The sequence below is a fragment of the Acomys minous genome (assembly GCF_964271855.1).
Source record: "Acomys minous genome assembly, chromosome: 12".
NCBI classification, from domain to species: Eukaryota; Metazoa; Chordata; class Mammalia; order Rodentia; family Muridae; genus Acomys; species Acomys minous.
Genome location: NC_140493.1, coordinates 100,379,586 through 100,395,982, shown reverse-complemented (window position 1 = coordinate 100,395,982; position 16,397 = coordinate 100,379,586).

Below are 16,397 nucleotides of genomic sequence, written 5' to 3'. Positions count from 1 at the left end.
TGGGATTTGAACCCGGGTCCTCTGGAAGAGAAATCAGTGCTCTCAACCACTAAGCCATCTTTCTGGCCCCTGAGACAGGGTCTTATGTAGCCCAGATTGGCCTGAGACTCACTATGTAGCAGAGGATGGCTTTAAGTTTCTGATCCTCTTGATACCTCCATTTACTACAAATGATTTCACTAACAAACATTTATTGGTCATCTCTGAGACCAGGAAAACATTAAAGGGAAGTGTTATATGTGATTAATAATGTAATCATAAGCTGAGGTTGAGCATTTAGTTTCAAACTTCCGGGGAAACAAACGTATGAAGGGATGACACAGAGCCATTGGTCAGTAGACATCTCATTGCATGTGTATAATGTACCAAGGTAACCGACATGTCCATCACTACTTCATATATGTGTCATGCCTGTTTGGGGGACATTCAAGCCTTCTCTACTTGCTATTTTGAAATAGTCAATGAATTGTTGTCAGATAGAGGCTGGGGCATAGCTCGGTTGGTAAAGTACTAGCCTGGCAATCACGAAGACTAGAGTTCATTTCCCCTAAAGAGCAGAATATGGTGGTGCCTGCTTGTAATCTCAGAACTGGGAAGGAAGAGACAGACGGACGCCCAGGGTTCACTGGCCAGCCAGTCAGGCTGGTTGCTAAGTTTCAGCTTCATTGAGAGACCCTGACTCAAAACAAAACTAAGATGGATGGCATCTAAGGAGAGATACCCAAGGTTAACCTCTGCCCTCCACGTGCTCATATAAACAGGTGTACCTTTGGACACACGTGCATCCTCACGTACATGAACACACACATAGGCATGCACATTATACACACACACACAAATCTTTCCAACCAGAGTTACCTCCCGATGATGTAGAGCATAGGAATTTATTCTTACTACTGCACGCCTGTGCCCATTCGCTGCTTTCTCTCCATCTCTCCCTCAGCCTGCCAGGATCCTGGAACTGTGAGGTCAGCTTCAGCATCCACATATAAGGGAGCTCACACAGCTTTCCTGCGCATGGCTTCTCTTTTAGCATGTTGTCTTCCAAGTCCATCCGTGTTGCTGCAAATAACAGAACGGCAATTTTTACAGCTGACCAATGTTCCATTTCATCCTTCAGCGGACACTTGGTTGATTGCGTCTCTTGTCTACTGTGGACAGCGTTGCAAACGGCCTGTGAGAACACCTATTTCCAAAATGTGTTTATTTCCATTCCTTTGGGTGTACACTGTGGAGTGTGATTCCTGGGGCACATGACAGCTCTCGTTTCTTTAAAGGGGCCCCCTTGCTATTTTCCATAATGGCTGAAGTAACTTATTTTCCCACCAAGAGTGTATGAGGGCTCCCCTTACCAGCCTTTTATCTTTCATTTCTAAAAGAAATTTGGATTGAGGTCTCATGTTGTGGGACTTTAATTCTCCACTTTTTATCTGAGAGGCTCTGGCCTCAACATCCCTACTTGTAAAGCTGAGATGTCTCCACCCCAGGCACTTGAAACCCGGGGCGATGCTTGGCAGATGAACGAGGACTTCAGCCCCAACTAGCACATCTGGTGTCCTGGCATAATATCTCCTAATACATAGGAATCCATTTGTGCATACTCCTGCAGACAACGGGGCTGCAGTGTTCAGAGAGAGAGAGAGAGCGTGAGATGGTTTCCCCACACTCTACAAAGCCTTCCTTAAAATTACACATTTATACCTTCTCATAGGAAACAACACGGGGCATGCTGGTGGTTGTTAGGTAATTTTATATTATCAAAGGGTTGTTTTAAAATGGTGTTTGACACTTCAATCTAACCCAACATTTTCTAGCTATTGGAGTAGATAGCAATGGATATAGGTACACTTATTTTAAGAGACTCTAAATGTGCGTGGGAAAGGAACAGAGACGGATTAATAGCCCTGATGACAACCTCCAATTTCCCAGGAACCAAAAATGGGATTTGCCCTCAAGACCCTCATTAAATCCAGAATGATGAGAGGGCAAAGAGGCTTTTGCACTTCCAGGTCTTCCCCCCGCCCCCCACTTTCCTGTGGATGCTGGAGAGGTTTACAAAAAGCTAGAGGAAGCTTGACATCCTGGCACATGCTTGGGACGCCAGCACCCAGAGGCAGAGGTACAGGAAGATCATGAGTTTTGGGCCAGCCTGGGCTACAGCTGCACAACATATTTGAAGCTGACTTAGGCTACATAGTAAGATCCTGTTTCAAAACAGCCAAAATAAATACATTAATAAATATAGCCAGAAAGACAGATAGCTCAAGGACTGCCCACAGACAGATTTAAAAAAGAACTTAAAATGCAAATGAAATATAAGATCAGCTGAGTGCATTGGTGTGAGTTTGGTCAAAGAAGGGATGGTTGGTACTAGGTTCTATTTTAGTAAATATGTCCCTGGTACCTGGTTTGTAGTAGGTATCCAAGGCAAATTTTTTGGTCATGGATTGAATGGGTCTGGGATATTCCAGATGCCATAACACCATAACACACACACACACACACACACACACACACAGGTGCATGCACTCACACACACACGCGTGCCCACATACATGTGAGCATGCTTACATACATGCACACCCATTACAAACACAAATATATAAATGTATGAAATTGGGGGAGAGAGAGAAAGGATTATTTTTATATAGCCTGTATCAGTGAGACTCGATATCAAAAGACAGTTTGCAGAGTACGTCGAAAATAACCGCAGTGCTTTTCGGAGTACAGAGAACGATTCCAGCAACACAAAGCAATTGGTTAATGATGATGCTCAGAAAAGAATGACCGAAGTGTCTAAGCACGGAAGTTTCAAAAAGAGCAGCATCAAGCTTTCCCTAACTGCCCCCCATGACCTCTTCTTGATCTCTTTCATAGTCAGGGAGGTGGTTCCTCTAGCTCCATCTCCCAAGGGATGAAATCCTTACTAAAGCTTACTAACCAGCAAAGATTAACCCAAGAGAGAAGATGCTAAAAGAGACTACGTGGGCGGTCACCCAGGGACATCTTGCCTGGACAGACTTCTACTGTTTCCGGGGCAGCTTCTGAGGGATCCACATCTGTCAGGAGCCAGAAGAGTATCTCCCCCTCCCCCGAGGTCTTCCTCACCATCTCCCAAACGCCTTCCTGCTCAAGCCTGCATTCCTGTCTGTAGCTCAGGGTGTAGTTAAGCCTCTCCAGCCCTTTGTGGAGTCTCATGTTTTGGTGACTTCCCATCCTGTTGGATCCACTGTCAGTTAATCCCAGAGGAACGTCCCCCACACTTGTCCTAGTCCTCGCAGTAGCAAGAGGCTGCTGCTGCTGGTCTGGAAAGAAGGTAGGCAGAAGGAACACAGAGTGAACAAGGCCTGCCCGTTTGCCTGGGTCTCCACATCACACACAACACCAGCTGGCTGAGGGACTTTTGTCCTGATGGCTTGTCACCTAACTCCTCAGGGAAAACAATTGCAGATCACATCACAACACTTTATCCACACCTATCCTACTAAATCGGTGTGTCTGCCCAAGGCTTTACAGACTCATTTTTGTACTTGAGATGAAATGTTGAATTTAAGCCATCTTTACACATCTTAGTGAATTTGCTACTCTATGCTCAAGAAACTGTAGACGAAAAGCATATAACAACCACAAAGCAAACTTGCCAGGTTTTGTTATTTGACCTTTTAAACACACACACACACACACACACACACACACACACACACACACACACACACACGAATGCAGATGCTTGTGGATTCCAGACAAGGGAGTGCACTATCTTCTGGAGCTGGGGTTACATGGTATGGAAGTCACTTGATATGCGTACTGGGACTTGAACTCAGGTCCTCTGGAAGAACAGTATGTGGGCCTGACCTAAGTGCCATCTCTCCAACTCACCCTGTGACATTGTCTATAATAACATCTATCTTTATCATAACCTGTCTGTAAGTAAAACTATTGAAAGTAAAAGTAGGACCCTTCTGGGAGCAGCATGACAATGGAGAGTAGCACAGAGGAGCAGCATGACAATGGAGAGTAGCACAGAAGATCAGCTCTCAAACACTATTCCAAACTCACATGAATTTTCTCCTCCCTCCTTTCCCTTTTTCCTCTATCCTCTTCCTGATGCTAGGGACAGAGGCCACATTCTCAGTGATACTGGCCTAGTGCTCTAGCACTAAGCCACACCCTAGCCCAAGAAATTATATTCTTCTTCACTAAGGAGTCTTTGCTTCGAGACACTCTGGGTTTGCAATGTTGAGAGAAACAAGCAATGACTTATAGGAGTCTCTGTTCGCTTTTATCATCTTTGCAGAGCCCAATTGTTCTGAAGTAAATTACACACTGCATCAAACAAAGAAGAAGCTGGCAAATAGAAAGTGACTCAGACGGCACATGGAAGTCTCTGTTTGTTCCTTCTTGGAGCTGCACAGTCAATCACCACAAGCCGTCCTTGCACCACTAGATGGAAGGCTTGGCTTCTCTCCGACTCTCTCAATATTTACATCCTGTCAGCAGTGGCTTTCACGCTTCACCAAATGATCGTCTGAACTTGGAGAGGGGAAATAATTTGTGCTGCTCTGACAGGACCAACTTGGGTCAGGACCTCTTGTCAAGCCAAGGAGGTTCTGCATGGCTGATGGTGTGACGGTATCAAGCAGAGATGGCAAGCCAGTTTAGGGGATGGTTTTGTGGCATGGCTGCAGGGGGGCGCTGCAAGCCCCACTCTGCTGGTGTATACTCCGTGACCTGACTGCACCTCAATTTTCTCACTGGTCACAAAGGGACAGTATTCTCACCTGCCACATAAAGGGGCAGGGTAGACTGAGTTCAATGGGCTTACAAGGAGTAAAAACAATTCCTGGGACATAGTTAAGCGTCCAATGCATGTTAACTTGATTTACACAGTTTCTCTCTTGCTATACTTTATAACTAAATTAGCTAAGTGAGCTATAGAGAACGAAAGCAGATGACATCAGCTAAAGGTATTTGTCAAAGACAGTGTTTTATACATTGGGAAGCTGTACTTCACTGGTCCAGATGCACAAAGAGATAATGTAGCCTGACTTGGTCCCCACTAGGTATTCCCGACATCACTGTTTCTGTGCATCTTTTCTCATGAGATAACACGTTTGTCCTGCATTCAACTAGCTTGTTCCTTTGAAACTCTTTTCATCTTTTGTTCAAAGCTATGGAGCAATTTGGGAAGCCATTTCTTTCTTTTAACATCAGATTTTTCATTGCTTTACTTTTTAATTTAAAAAAAAAACCAAACTTTTTGTTTTGTAATTTGTTTGTTTGAGACAGGGTCTAATATTGTCCAGGCTGGCCTGAAACTTGCTATGTAGCCGAGGCTGGCCTTGGACTTTGGTCCTCCTGCCTCCACTTTCCATGTGTTGGGGTCACAATTATTATGTGGTCCCATGCCTTGTTTATGTGAGGCCAGAGGCCTTTCTGCATGCTAAGCGAGCACTGTACTGTCCGAGCCACATCGCCAGAACTCAAGCTGGGTTTTGGCCACTTGATACTCATATTGCAATCCAGTGGTTCCCAATCTTCCCAAAACTATGGCTTTTTAATACAGTGGCTCATGTTGTGGTGACGCCCCCAACCATAAAATTATTTTTGTTGCTATTCATAACTGTAATTTTGCTAATGCTATGAATCATAATTTAAAATTTTTTTGAGATAGAGGTTTGCCGAAGGGGTTGTAACTACAGGTTGGGAACTGCTACATAAAAGAACACCTCTGGCATCCCACCCCCACCCCCAGAGTGTGGGAGACTGACATGGAGAGGTAAAGGCCATCCAGCACTCCACAGTGAGTTCAAGACCATACTGGGGACCATGGACAAACAGAACCCTTTCTTAAAACAAAACAACAACAACAACAAAAATACAAGCAAGTAATTTTAAAAGTCTCCATTTTTAAGTTTTAAAGTTCATTTTGCAAGTTGTTCTTCAGAGATTACGGTAGAGATGTTAGAGCAAAACAATAACAAACAATAAAAAAAAAACCTGTCAATTATCCGACAAAGTTTTCCTCATTAAGAATAAAATCCTGTCATTTGCAGCAGGACGGATGGAACTGAAGGGTATTACGTTAAGTGGGAAAAGCCAGACACAGAAAAAACAAGTCCTGAGTGTTCCCTCTGATCTGCGGAAGCTAAGAAGACAGGTGACATGAATATAAAATAGTGGTTGCAAAGTTTGGGAAGGGCTCAGTGCAGAAGGATGGACATGATCCGTGTGTGTTGTATGCACGTGCCGAAACATATCAGTGAGCCCCATCAATATGCACAGATGATACACAGCGATTTAAAACAAGCTGGTGGCGGGCCTAGGATGACGGCTCAGCAAGCAGGGGGAACATGCCACCCGAGCCTGCTGACTTGAGTTTAGACTTCCAGAGCTGGGTAAAAGCCAGATGCCATAGATTATAGATTACCTCTGTCACCCAGCAAGTGTGCAATTTGGTTTATGGCTTCACAGGGCTAGAGTCCATGGTGGGCCCACAGCATGGAGACATGAACAGCTGGGCGCGTAACGTCTTGATCCACACAGGAGAAGCAGAGAGAGGAGAGAGTACACCGGGAATGGTGTGAGTCTTTAGAAACCTCAAAGCCCACACATCCAGTGGTACTGAAACTTGAGAGAGAGAGAGAGAGAGAGAGAGAGCACATGCACGCACGCCATTGTGTACATATGGAGGTCAGAGGACAACCTGTGTGAGTTGGTTCTCTCCTTTTACCATGTGGATCTTAAAGACTGAACTCAAGCTGTCCACTTGGCAACAAGCTCCCTTATTCACTGAGCCATTTCAATGACTCCAAAAATGGTTCTTAGTGGTGGACAGTAGTTACAAGACGAACCGCAGTTGGGTAGCACTGTTCCTGTTATTTTCCAGTTCACAGTCAGAGATACAGCTGCTAAGGGCCATGTGAAACTATATATGTGTGTGTGTGTGTGTGTGTGTGTGTGTGTGTGTGTGTAAGCACATGTGTCAGCATAATAATGATAAATACTGTATTGATGTGTTCTTTACATACATTTGTATATCAGCTATAAAATAATTAAAATCTTTTTTTGTGCAGTACTGGGGATGGAACCCAGAGCTTTGCACATACTTGCAAGTGCCCTACCACTGAGCTATCCTCCCAGCTTAGAAGAGTTAGAACGTAAGTGAAATCTCCAACTTTCAATTAAGCTTAGGGGCTAGAGAGTTGGCTCAGTGGTTAAGAGCACTGTCTGCTCTTCCAAAGGACCCAGGTTCAATTCCCAGCACCCACATGGCAGCTCACAACTGTCTGTAACTCCAAGATCTGACACCCTCATACCAATGCACATAAGTTAAAAATTAAAAAAAAATATTTAATTAAGCTTAGAAAAGTGGTGTGCTGGTTAGTTTTTATTGTCAAATTGTCACCTCAACAGAAGACTTGCCTTTAGCAAACTGGCCTGCGGGCATTTCTAAGGGGCATTTTGTTGCTTGTTAATCGATATAAGAAGCACAAGGCCACTGTAGGCGGTACCATCCCTAGGCAGGTGGGACAGGGCTGAATAAGAAGTGAGCCAGAGGGAACAGCTCTCCTCCATGGTTCCTGCCTGCAGGTCCCTACCTCCACTTCCTGGCCTACTTTTCTCAGTGATCCTGTGTGACATGGAAGTGTAAGCTAAAATAAACTGTTTCCTCCCCAATTTGCTTTTGGCCATGGTGTTTCTCACAACAGAAAGCACCCTAGCACAAATGGTAAGTATCTTAAAAGTCTCTGACATGTTTTGATATTTACAGAGTCTATTAGGATTTCAATTTAACAATCTCTCCTTGGGCTAGATAGAAAACTTAGTGGGTAAAAGAGCTTGCTACCAGGCTGATGACCTGAGTTCAATCCCTACCACATGGTGGAAGGAAAGAACTTCCTTCTGCGAGTTGTTCTCTGACCTCCACATGTGTGCTGTGGCCCAAGTACACCATGCCCTGCAAAAAAACTTAGCTTAAGCTCAATCACATTAGAATCACCAATCAAATTTATTAAAACCCCAATATGCAAATTCTCTTGGACACACTACACAGTCTTTTTGCAAATGTAAGCAAAAAAGTGCAAATACTGCAGGTTTAATTTAGCTTATCATCTGGACAGATAATTGACTAAGGCCACTGGGCCCCTTAACAGAAGAAGATGTTTACTCTGCGCCTCAGTGGAGTCGGCTGCCTCTCCCACCTGGGCCTGCGGTGGATGCTGCAGAAGATAGTGAAGCTGCAACTGTGGCACACAAGGTGACTCTTCTCACCTCTGCCTGTGGGGGTAGGCCTGAAAAAGCCAGGTGCTTAACTGCACATTAAAAAATTTAGATGCTTCAGTTGGTAGAGGCTTTGGTATGAAAATACAGCGACCTGCCTTTGATCCCTGAACCCACATACAGAAGTCAGGCAAGATGGTGTGAGTGTGTCCTGGTAATCCCAGTGCTAGGGAGGTGGGCACACGTAGATTCCTATGCTCACAGGCCAGACAGACTAGCTTACTTGGTGACTCCTGGGTCTTAGTGAGAGACTGTATCTTGAAAAACAAATGGAATGGTGGATGGTGCCTGAGGACTGTGTGCTGTGGCACGCACTCGTGTGCGCGCGTGCGCACGCGCACACACACACACACACACACACACGCACACACACACACACACACATTTTAATATCTTCCTGAAATCAAAATCTCTCCAAAGAACTCAAATGTCATAAACTTCCACTATTATTACAGAACCAGGGAAGGCTGGCTCTCTCTGCTGGAAACAAGTCAGCTCTGGGTACGAGAACTCTAGGGAGACATTGACACAAAACAACTCTGCCTTCTGTCTCATTTCCCAAAGGTTCACTTATTTTCCTCAAAAGTCATTTATTTCCCCATAAAGGATATTTCTATTCTTTTGTCTTCACCTGAAATGATGGCATGTAACACCCAAATCCTAATCACCTCATTAAGTCTTATTTTTCTGTGTTCACCTACACACACACACACACACACACACACACACACACACACACACGCACACACCAGAGAGAGAGACAGACAGACAGACAGACAGACAGACAGACAGACAGACACAGATATAGACACAGACACAGACACAGAGAGACAGAGACAGAAACAGAAACAGAGATATAGAGACAGAAATACACTCCCTCTACCTCTCTGTGTTTTTGTCAGGTTAATTCACAGCCCCTCAATCAAGTATGTAGAGAAAAAAGTTTTCTTCTCTAACACTTTTCAATCACACGTGGTCAACAGCAACATTTGACATATCTATTGATTGTCTTTTTTCTCTGTCTCATTTCCATTTTCATATAGACATACTAGGATTTTCCCCATTAAGTTCTATTTAGATCTCACTGGCCACCCCCTCAACTTTTGGCAACAGTAGTGTAATGTCTGATCTCAGTCTTCCTCGTGTGTGTGTGTGTGTATGTGTATGTGTATGTGTGTATGCGTGTGTGTGTGTACCTTAGGTTTATGTTTTTGTGCATGTGTACACATGGAAGCTAGAGGTTAAGGCTCTGTGTCCTCTTCTCTTGCATGCTACCTTATTTTTTGAGGCAAGGTCTCTCACTGAGCTGGGATCTACCAGTTGCCATCCCCCTGCACCCCTCGATGCTGGTGTTATGGATACATATCCCCACACCTGGCTTTTCACCAGCACTGGGGATTTGAACCCAGTTCTTCACACTTACTTGGCAGGCACTCTACCAATAGGGCCATTTCCTCAGCACTCCTTCGTGCTTAAAGTTCCTCCAAGCAATTTGTGACTGCCGCCTATTGAAGGGGTTTCTGATCACTATACATCTCCAGCAATTAGCATTGCCTGCAAAGGGCAGAGTGAGTGCTCAGTTATCACTTTCTATAGACCTGAATATGTTTCCTGTCCTTCCTGCTCACTAGAATCACACTCACTGCAACATTTGAACAGATTCCAAGGCGTGGGTAGGTGTTGTCATTCTAGTTCGAAGGTTATGCCAACCAGAGACAGGGCTGCAGATTGTACAGTAAGCCAAGTAATATCACACATCTGTCAGAGGAACAAGGCTGTGATTATCCCATTGATTCCTGTGAAATGGAGGGAAGGATGTCCCTGTGTCGCTGATTTGTCTCTGTCAGCCATGTCGGACATACACATCTGCTGAGCCACTTCACCAAGTTTCACTTGACTTTGTCTTATGTTTCTTGATAAAAGTTGCTCCATATTTGCTTTTTTTTTTTTTTTTGTACCCAATGTTCTCGATTTTTTACTGTTGCTGTGGTAAACATTCTGATCAAAAGCAACTTAAAGGAGGAATGGGTTTATTTGGCTTATGCTTCCAGGTCACAGTCCATCACTGAGCAAAGTCAGGGCAGGAACCCAAGCAGATGGTCACATCACATCCACAGCGGAGTGAAGCAAAGGCATTCATGTACTTGTTTTCTCTCATCTAGATTTCTCCTGCCTTAAATAGGGCAGGACCCCTGCTTAGGGAATGGTGTCACCCACAAAGGGCTGGGTCGTCCAACATCAGTTAACAGTCAAGACTATCCCCCACAAAGGTGCATATAGGCCAGTCTGATCTAGACAATTCCTCAAGCGAGACCTTCTTCTTGGGTAATTGTAAGTTGTGGTCAGTTGGCATTAAAAAAAAAATTAGCCACCACACCAACACGACACATCCAAGCTAAACTATGATTTCAAAAAAAAAAAAATGACGTTTGTTTGTTTAATTATTGTTGTTTGAGACAGAGTCTCATGTATCTAGGCTGGCCTCAAGTTTGTCATAGATGACTTTGAATTCCTGATCCTTCTGCCTACGACTCCCTAGGGCTAGGATCACGGGTGGTTGCCAGCACTTCAGGCTGGCATGTTTGCTTTGTGTCAGGTTTTATTAGGCAGAGACAAAGAGATGAGGTAGCAAATCCATGGAGGAGTCATAATGAGCTGGTCACTGTTGAAGGCGGAGCACAAGCAGATAGTATTTACTGTTTTCAACTGCTTTTTATGTATACTTAAAAAAAAACATTAAAACGTTAAAATAGCTGGCATGGTAGTCATACACATGTGTGATCCTAGCATTCAGAAAGCCTGCGGCAGTCAAATTGCCAGGAGTTCAAGACCGGCCTCTGCTACACAGTGAGTTTGAGGCCAGTCTGGTTTTACATAGTGAGCCCCTGTCTCAAAATAAACAAAACCAATAAGCAAAGTAACATTTCAACTTGTTGATTATATTACTTCCTTTGAGGACAGGGGCCACTGGCTCAGGCTGGAAGATTTCAGTAGCATTCAAGGACAGGTACTTCTCCCCCAGGAAGCTGGGGAGGATGCTATGGATAACTTTAAGCACCTGCTTCCATTCCGTTCAGTTAGGAGTGAATGGAAACCTGAGGGGGGGGTCACTGGGGTCCTTTGGAAGAGATGATGAGCCACGTCACTTTAGAACGGGAGCTGCAAGTCTTTTTATATTCCGCGTATGTGACCTCTCCTTGTTCGTAGTTGGTTGTCCCTGGGAGTCTAGTGGAAGGAAAGAGGCCTGGGAAGCAGAATGGGCTTAGAGAAGGGAGCCCTGAGCATACTCCTTGAAACATAGACTCAGGAAGGCTGTGGATGATGGACCTTGAATCTGTATGCCATTTTTTGAGTGCTTGATAAATACTCATATATATCACCTGGCTTTCTTTCTTTCTTTCTCTCTTTCTTTCTTTTCTGTACATTAAAAAAAATTGTTCACCTTACATCCAGAGTGTAGACCCCTCCTCACTGCCTCCTGGTCTCACCCTCCCTCTGTTATCTCCCCTCCCCTCCCCCTCCGCTAGTCCTCAGAAACGGGGAGCCCTCCTCCCTTAACATCTGACCTCAGCTTATTTATCAAGTCTCATCTTGACTGTCTGTATCCTCTTTCTCTGTGGCCTGGCCAAGCCACCCTGTCAGGGGGAAGGGATCAATGTGTGGGCACCAGTTCCAGATCAGAAGTAGTCCCTACTCCCCATATGATGGGACCAACAAGGAGACTGTGTTGCCTATCTACTACATCTGAGTAGAGGGTCTAGGCCCTCACCATGCATGGTCCTTGGTTGGTGCATCAGTCTCTGCAGCACTCCTTTCTTCTGCCCACATTTGTTGGCCCCATTAGTCTCCCTGTGGAGTTCCTGTCCCCTCCAGGTCCTTCTGTCCCCCAACTCTTCCATAAGACTCCCTATGCTCCACTCTAAAGTTTGGCTGTGAGTCTCAGCATCTGCTTCGATCCCCTGCTGGGCGGAGTCTTTCAGAGGACTTCTATGGTAGGCTCCGTCTTGTTCCTTCTCTTCAACTGCTTCCAGTGTCTCTAATCTATTTGCCCTTCCGAATGAGAATTAAGCATCCTCCCTAAGGGCCTCTTTGTTATTTGGCTTCTTTAGGTCTGTGTATTGTAGTGTGGTTATTCTGTATTATGTGGCTAATACCCATCTACAACTGATTACATACCATGCTTGTCTTTCTGGGTCTGGGTTACCACACCACAACCTATATGGAAGAAGCTGCGGTCCCAGCTGCCAAAAGGCTCTTAGGGTGAAGAGAGGCAAGGACCAATGTTTTAAACTACACTTCTTCATGTTCTGCACCCAAATGAGCAAACACTTTCTATTTCATGAGTCAAGATAATTCTGGTAGCAGAAACTTTTTGTGGGGCCAGTGGGATGTCTCAGCAGGTACAGTGCCTGCCACGTGAGCTTGAACACCTAAGTTCAATGCCCAGAACCCATATAAGCACGGAAGAAGAAAACTGACTACACAAAGCTGTCCTATGACCTCCACATGTCACACGCACATCATGGCACATGTACACATCTCCCCTCATACACATACCATTCTCTCTCTCATGTAATAATAATAATGATAATGATGATGGTGATGATGATGATGACGATGAAGTTAAAATAAAACAAACTCTTTGTGTCAAATATGATAAATCTTTGACTTATGATTTTTTTTTATTTTTGAGAATTTCATATATATAATCTATTTTGGCCATTTTCACCACCCTTGTTATCCTTTCTCACCTGCCTCCTATTGCTACTGACCACTTCACTTCTTTCCAGCAAGTCCTCCTGCTCCTGCATTTGTTTTTATTTGTTTTGATCTTGTGAAACATGGAGGGTTGCTTACGCAAGCATGGGTAGGGCGTGTGGGCAACTTATCAGTGGCTATGCCACTGAATAAAATGGCTCTCCCTCCTCCAGCAAACATTAATTACCAATAGCTCCCCAGGAGGGATGGAGTTTTCCTAAGCCTGTCCCATCTTGTGCGGGTCTTATGCAGATAATTACAGTTAACCATAGTGAGCTCATGAATGCAATGGGGATGCTCCATCCAGGCAGCATTTCCCAGCACCCCCTCCCCATCCTCCAGCTCTTATGTCCTCTCGGCCTTCTCAGTACTCAGCAGTCATTTGTTCTCAGCCCTCTGAGCAGTTACAAGAACCCGAATTAACTATCGCCTACAGCTAACAGAAGCTTCTCCAATCAAGGCAGAGAGCAGTGCTAGCAAATCTATAGGAATAAACACATCTATTTGACACCATATCTGCTTAGCAAAACAACAGCAGTAGGTTCTCTGCTAGAGCCCAGGACCTCCTTATCCATGGGCCTTTAATGAGCTTTATAGTACCAGGCATGCGTTTCTGTAGTGAGCCTCAGATCCAACCAGAAAGTGGCTGGTTACCCCTGCAATAGGAATGCCACTATTGTAACACCTGGCACATCTTGCTGGCAGGTTGCAACTGTAGCACACAGGGTTTTCAAGCTGGTTACCACTGCAATAGGAATGCCATATTGTAACACCTGGTACATCTGGCTGGCAGGTTGCTACTGTAGCCCCCGCAGGGTTCCGAGAGTAAGATTATTGGTAGCTTTTCTTCCCTAGCCATTCTGGGGGAAGCTTCTGAAAACTAGCTATCAGGGTAGCTCCTTCTCAATCAGTTCTGGCTTGATTTCTCTGGATCTTAAACGCCTCATTAAAAAATTAAAAAAAAATTTATTTATATATGTACGTATACAAATATGTGAAGCCTTCTTTTCTATTTTCTTACTCTCCTTTTTATTGTACCTTGCATGTGTTAAGTATAGCCCTGCCTCCCTCTGAGATCTCTGAGACACAACCCCCAAGTCCTAGATAGCTCCTTTAAAAAGTGCTAGCATACACACTTCTGGTTTTGCTTCTCCACTCATGTATCTGGAAGTTATTTTTGCATCTGTGTGTATAATTGATCTTATTTTTAAATAGCTACAACTCACTCTCAGCATATGAATTCATCATAGCTGATCTGAGTAGTCTCTTAACTCGATATTGCTGTCTATGCTGCCTCTCTATGTGCCTTTTTTGCACAAAGGCAGACACACATTTAGGGTGCATTTCTGGAAGCGGAGGTGCTAGGTCAAAGTCTTTAGGGTATTTTAAATCCTAGTAGTTACTGCCACATTTCTCTTTATCATATCTATGATGGTTAATTGCCCATTTGACAGGATTTAAAATCTCCTGGGAGATGAGCCTCTGGGCATGCCTATGGGGGATTATCTTGATTTCCTTAATTAAGGTGGAGAGCTTGATCCTTGTGCACGGTGCCACTCCCTGGCTGAGGCCCTAGACTGTGTAAATGGAGAAAGTGAACTGAAGTGTGATTGCCCTCTCTGCTTCCCGAGCTTGGGGGGCAGGGGGATGTGCTCAGCTGCTTCAAGCTTCTGTTGCCTAGACTTCCCCACCACAGAGGACTATGCCCTTAAAATGTGACCCACAATAAAGGTCTTTCTCCCTGAAGTTGCGTTGGCCAGAGTATTTTATCACAGCAACAGAAAACAAAAAAACAAGAGGATGTCTGCAACAATTTTATGCTACCAATGATAGATAATACGGTTTGTTAGCCCATGTCTTTACCGAAATAGCGTGTGCCTCACATTTTAAAATGGTGCCCAAATCTTAAGTCACAGCGTGATTTCAGTATGCCCCTAATTTACATGTATCTTATTATGAAATGGATTTGTGTGTGCAAGCGTATTTGAGAACAGACAGGCATATGTATATGTTTGGAGGTCAGAGGTCAAGCTGAGGGTTGGTTTTCAGGTGTTGTCCCATCACAAGGTGGTTTTTGAGACAGGGTCTCTCATTGGCCTGAGATTCATGGATTAACCTAGGCTGCCTGGCTGGTTAACCCCACTATCTATATCTCCCCAGTGCCTGGATTACAAAAGCACATGCTACTACACCCAGCGAGTTTTATGTGGATTCTGAGATTAAACTCATGCTCCCCTCTTCCTGGCCAGGCAAGCACTGTACTAATTGAGCCATCTCCCCAGATACTTTAAATCTCAATTGAGAACTCTCTGGTCAAGGCATTTACCTCTGTTTTCTACATAGCTTTTTTTTTTTCTTTTTATCTGATAGGATATAACTTCCCACTTGTTTCTTTATTTGGACTTTGAGTTAGCTTGCACATTTTGTTTTTAGTCTACTCTCTGTAGCTGTAACAAAATACCTGAGGTCAAATACTTTATAAAGAAAGTTTGGCTTAGTTTTCAAAGCTAACAGTCCGTGTCTGATGGCTTCCTCTGGTGAGAAGCCTGCTGGATGTGTCACTAGGCGGTAGAAAAACATAAAAAGAAACAGCTCTGTGTAGAAGGGGCCACACACATGCGGTGGCCCGAGTTTATAATAACCTGCTCAGACAAGTACAAATACCACCCAAAAAGAACTCTGTTAATCCTTCTCCAGGGTGGGGCCCATGACTTAACTTCCACCTTCGAGTAAGCCCCACCTTTTAAAAGTCCCACTGCCTCCCAAGTCTGCCACACTCAGAAACAACTGCCTCCCACGTCTGCCACACTCAGAAACAAGTTCCCAGCACACAAACTCTTCAGGGACAAACCACATTTGAACCATAGTAACTTCCTTGAAAAAAAAAATCCTACTTTTATTTAGCCAAGTTGTTTATGGCTTAACTTAAGGGACATTGGCACTTCTATTTCTTCCTATATAAATAAAGCACATCCTTATACTATTCAGAACATAAAGTAGTTTTAAACAGGTGCATTTGGGAGGTGGGGAGACGGCTCAGTCGCTAAAGAGTGCTTGATGTCTAAGCATGAAGCCCTGAGTTTGTATGCCAGCATCCATGAAAAGAGCCAGGTGTGCCCGTAATGACATCACCGTGAGGGGTGGAGACAGGAGGATTGCTGGGGCTTCTTGGCTGCCAGCTGCTCTCCAGGTTCAGTGAGAGAGGCCCTGTCTCTTTAAAATAAGATGGAGAGTGACAGAGCAGGGATGCCTAACCTTTTCCTTTGGCTTCCATCCATGTGCACATGCCCCTGAGCATGTGCATACATAACATGCGCGCGCGCGCGCGCACACACACACAATCACATATATATATA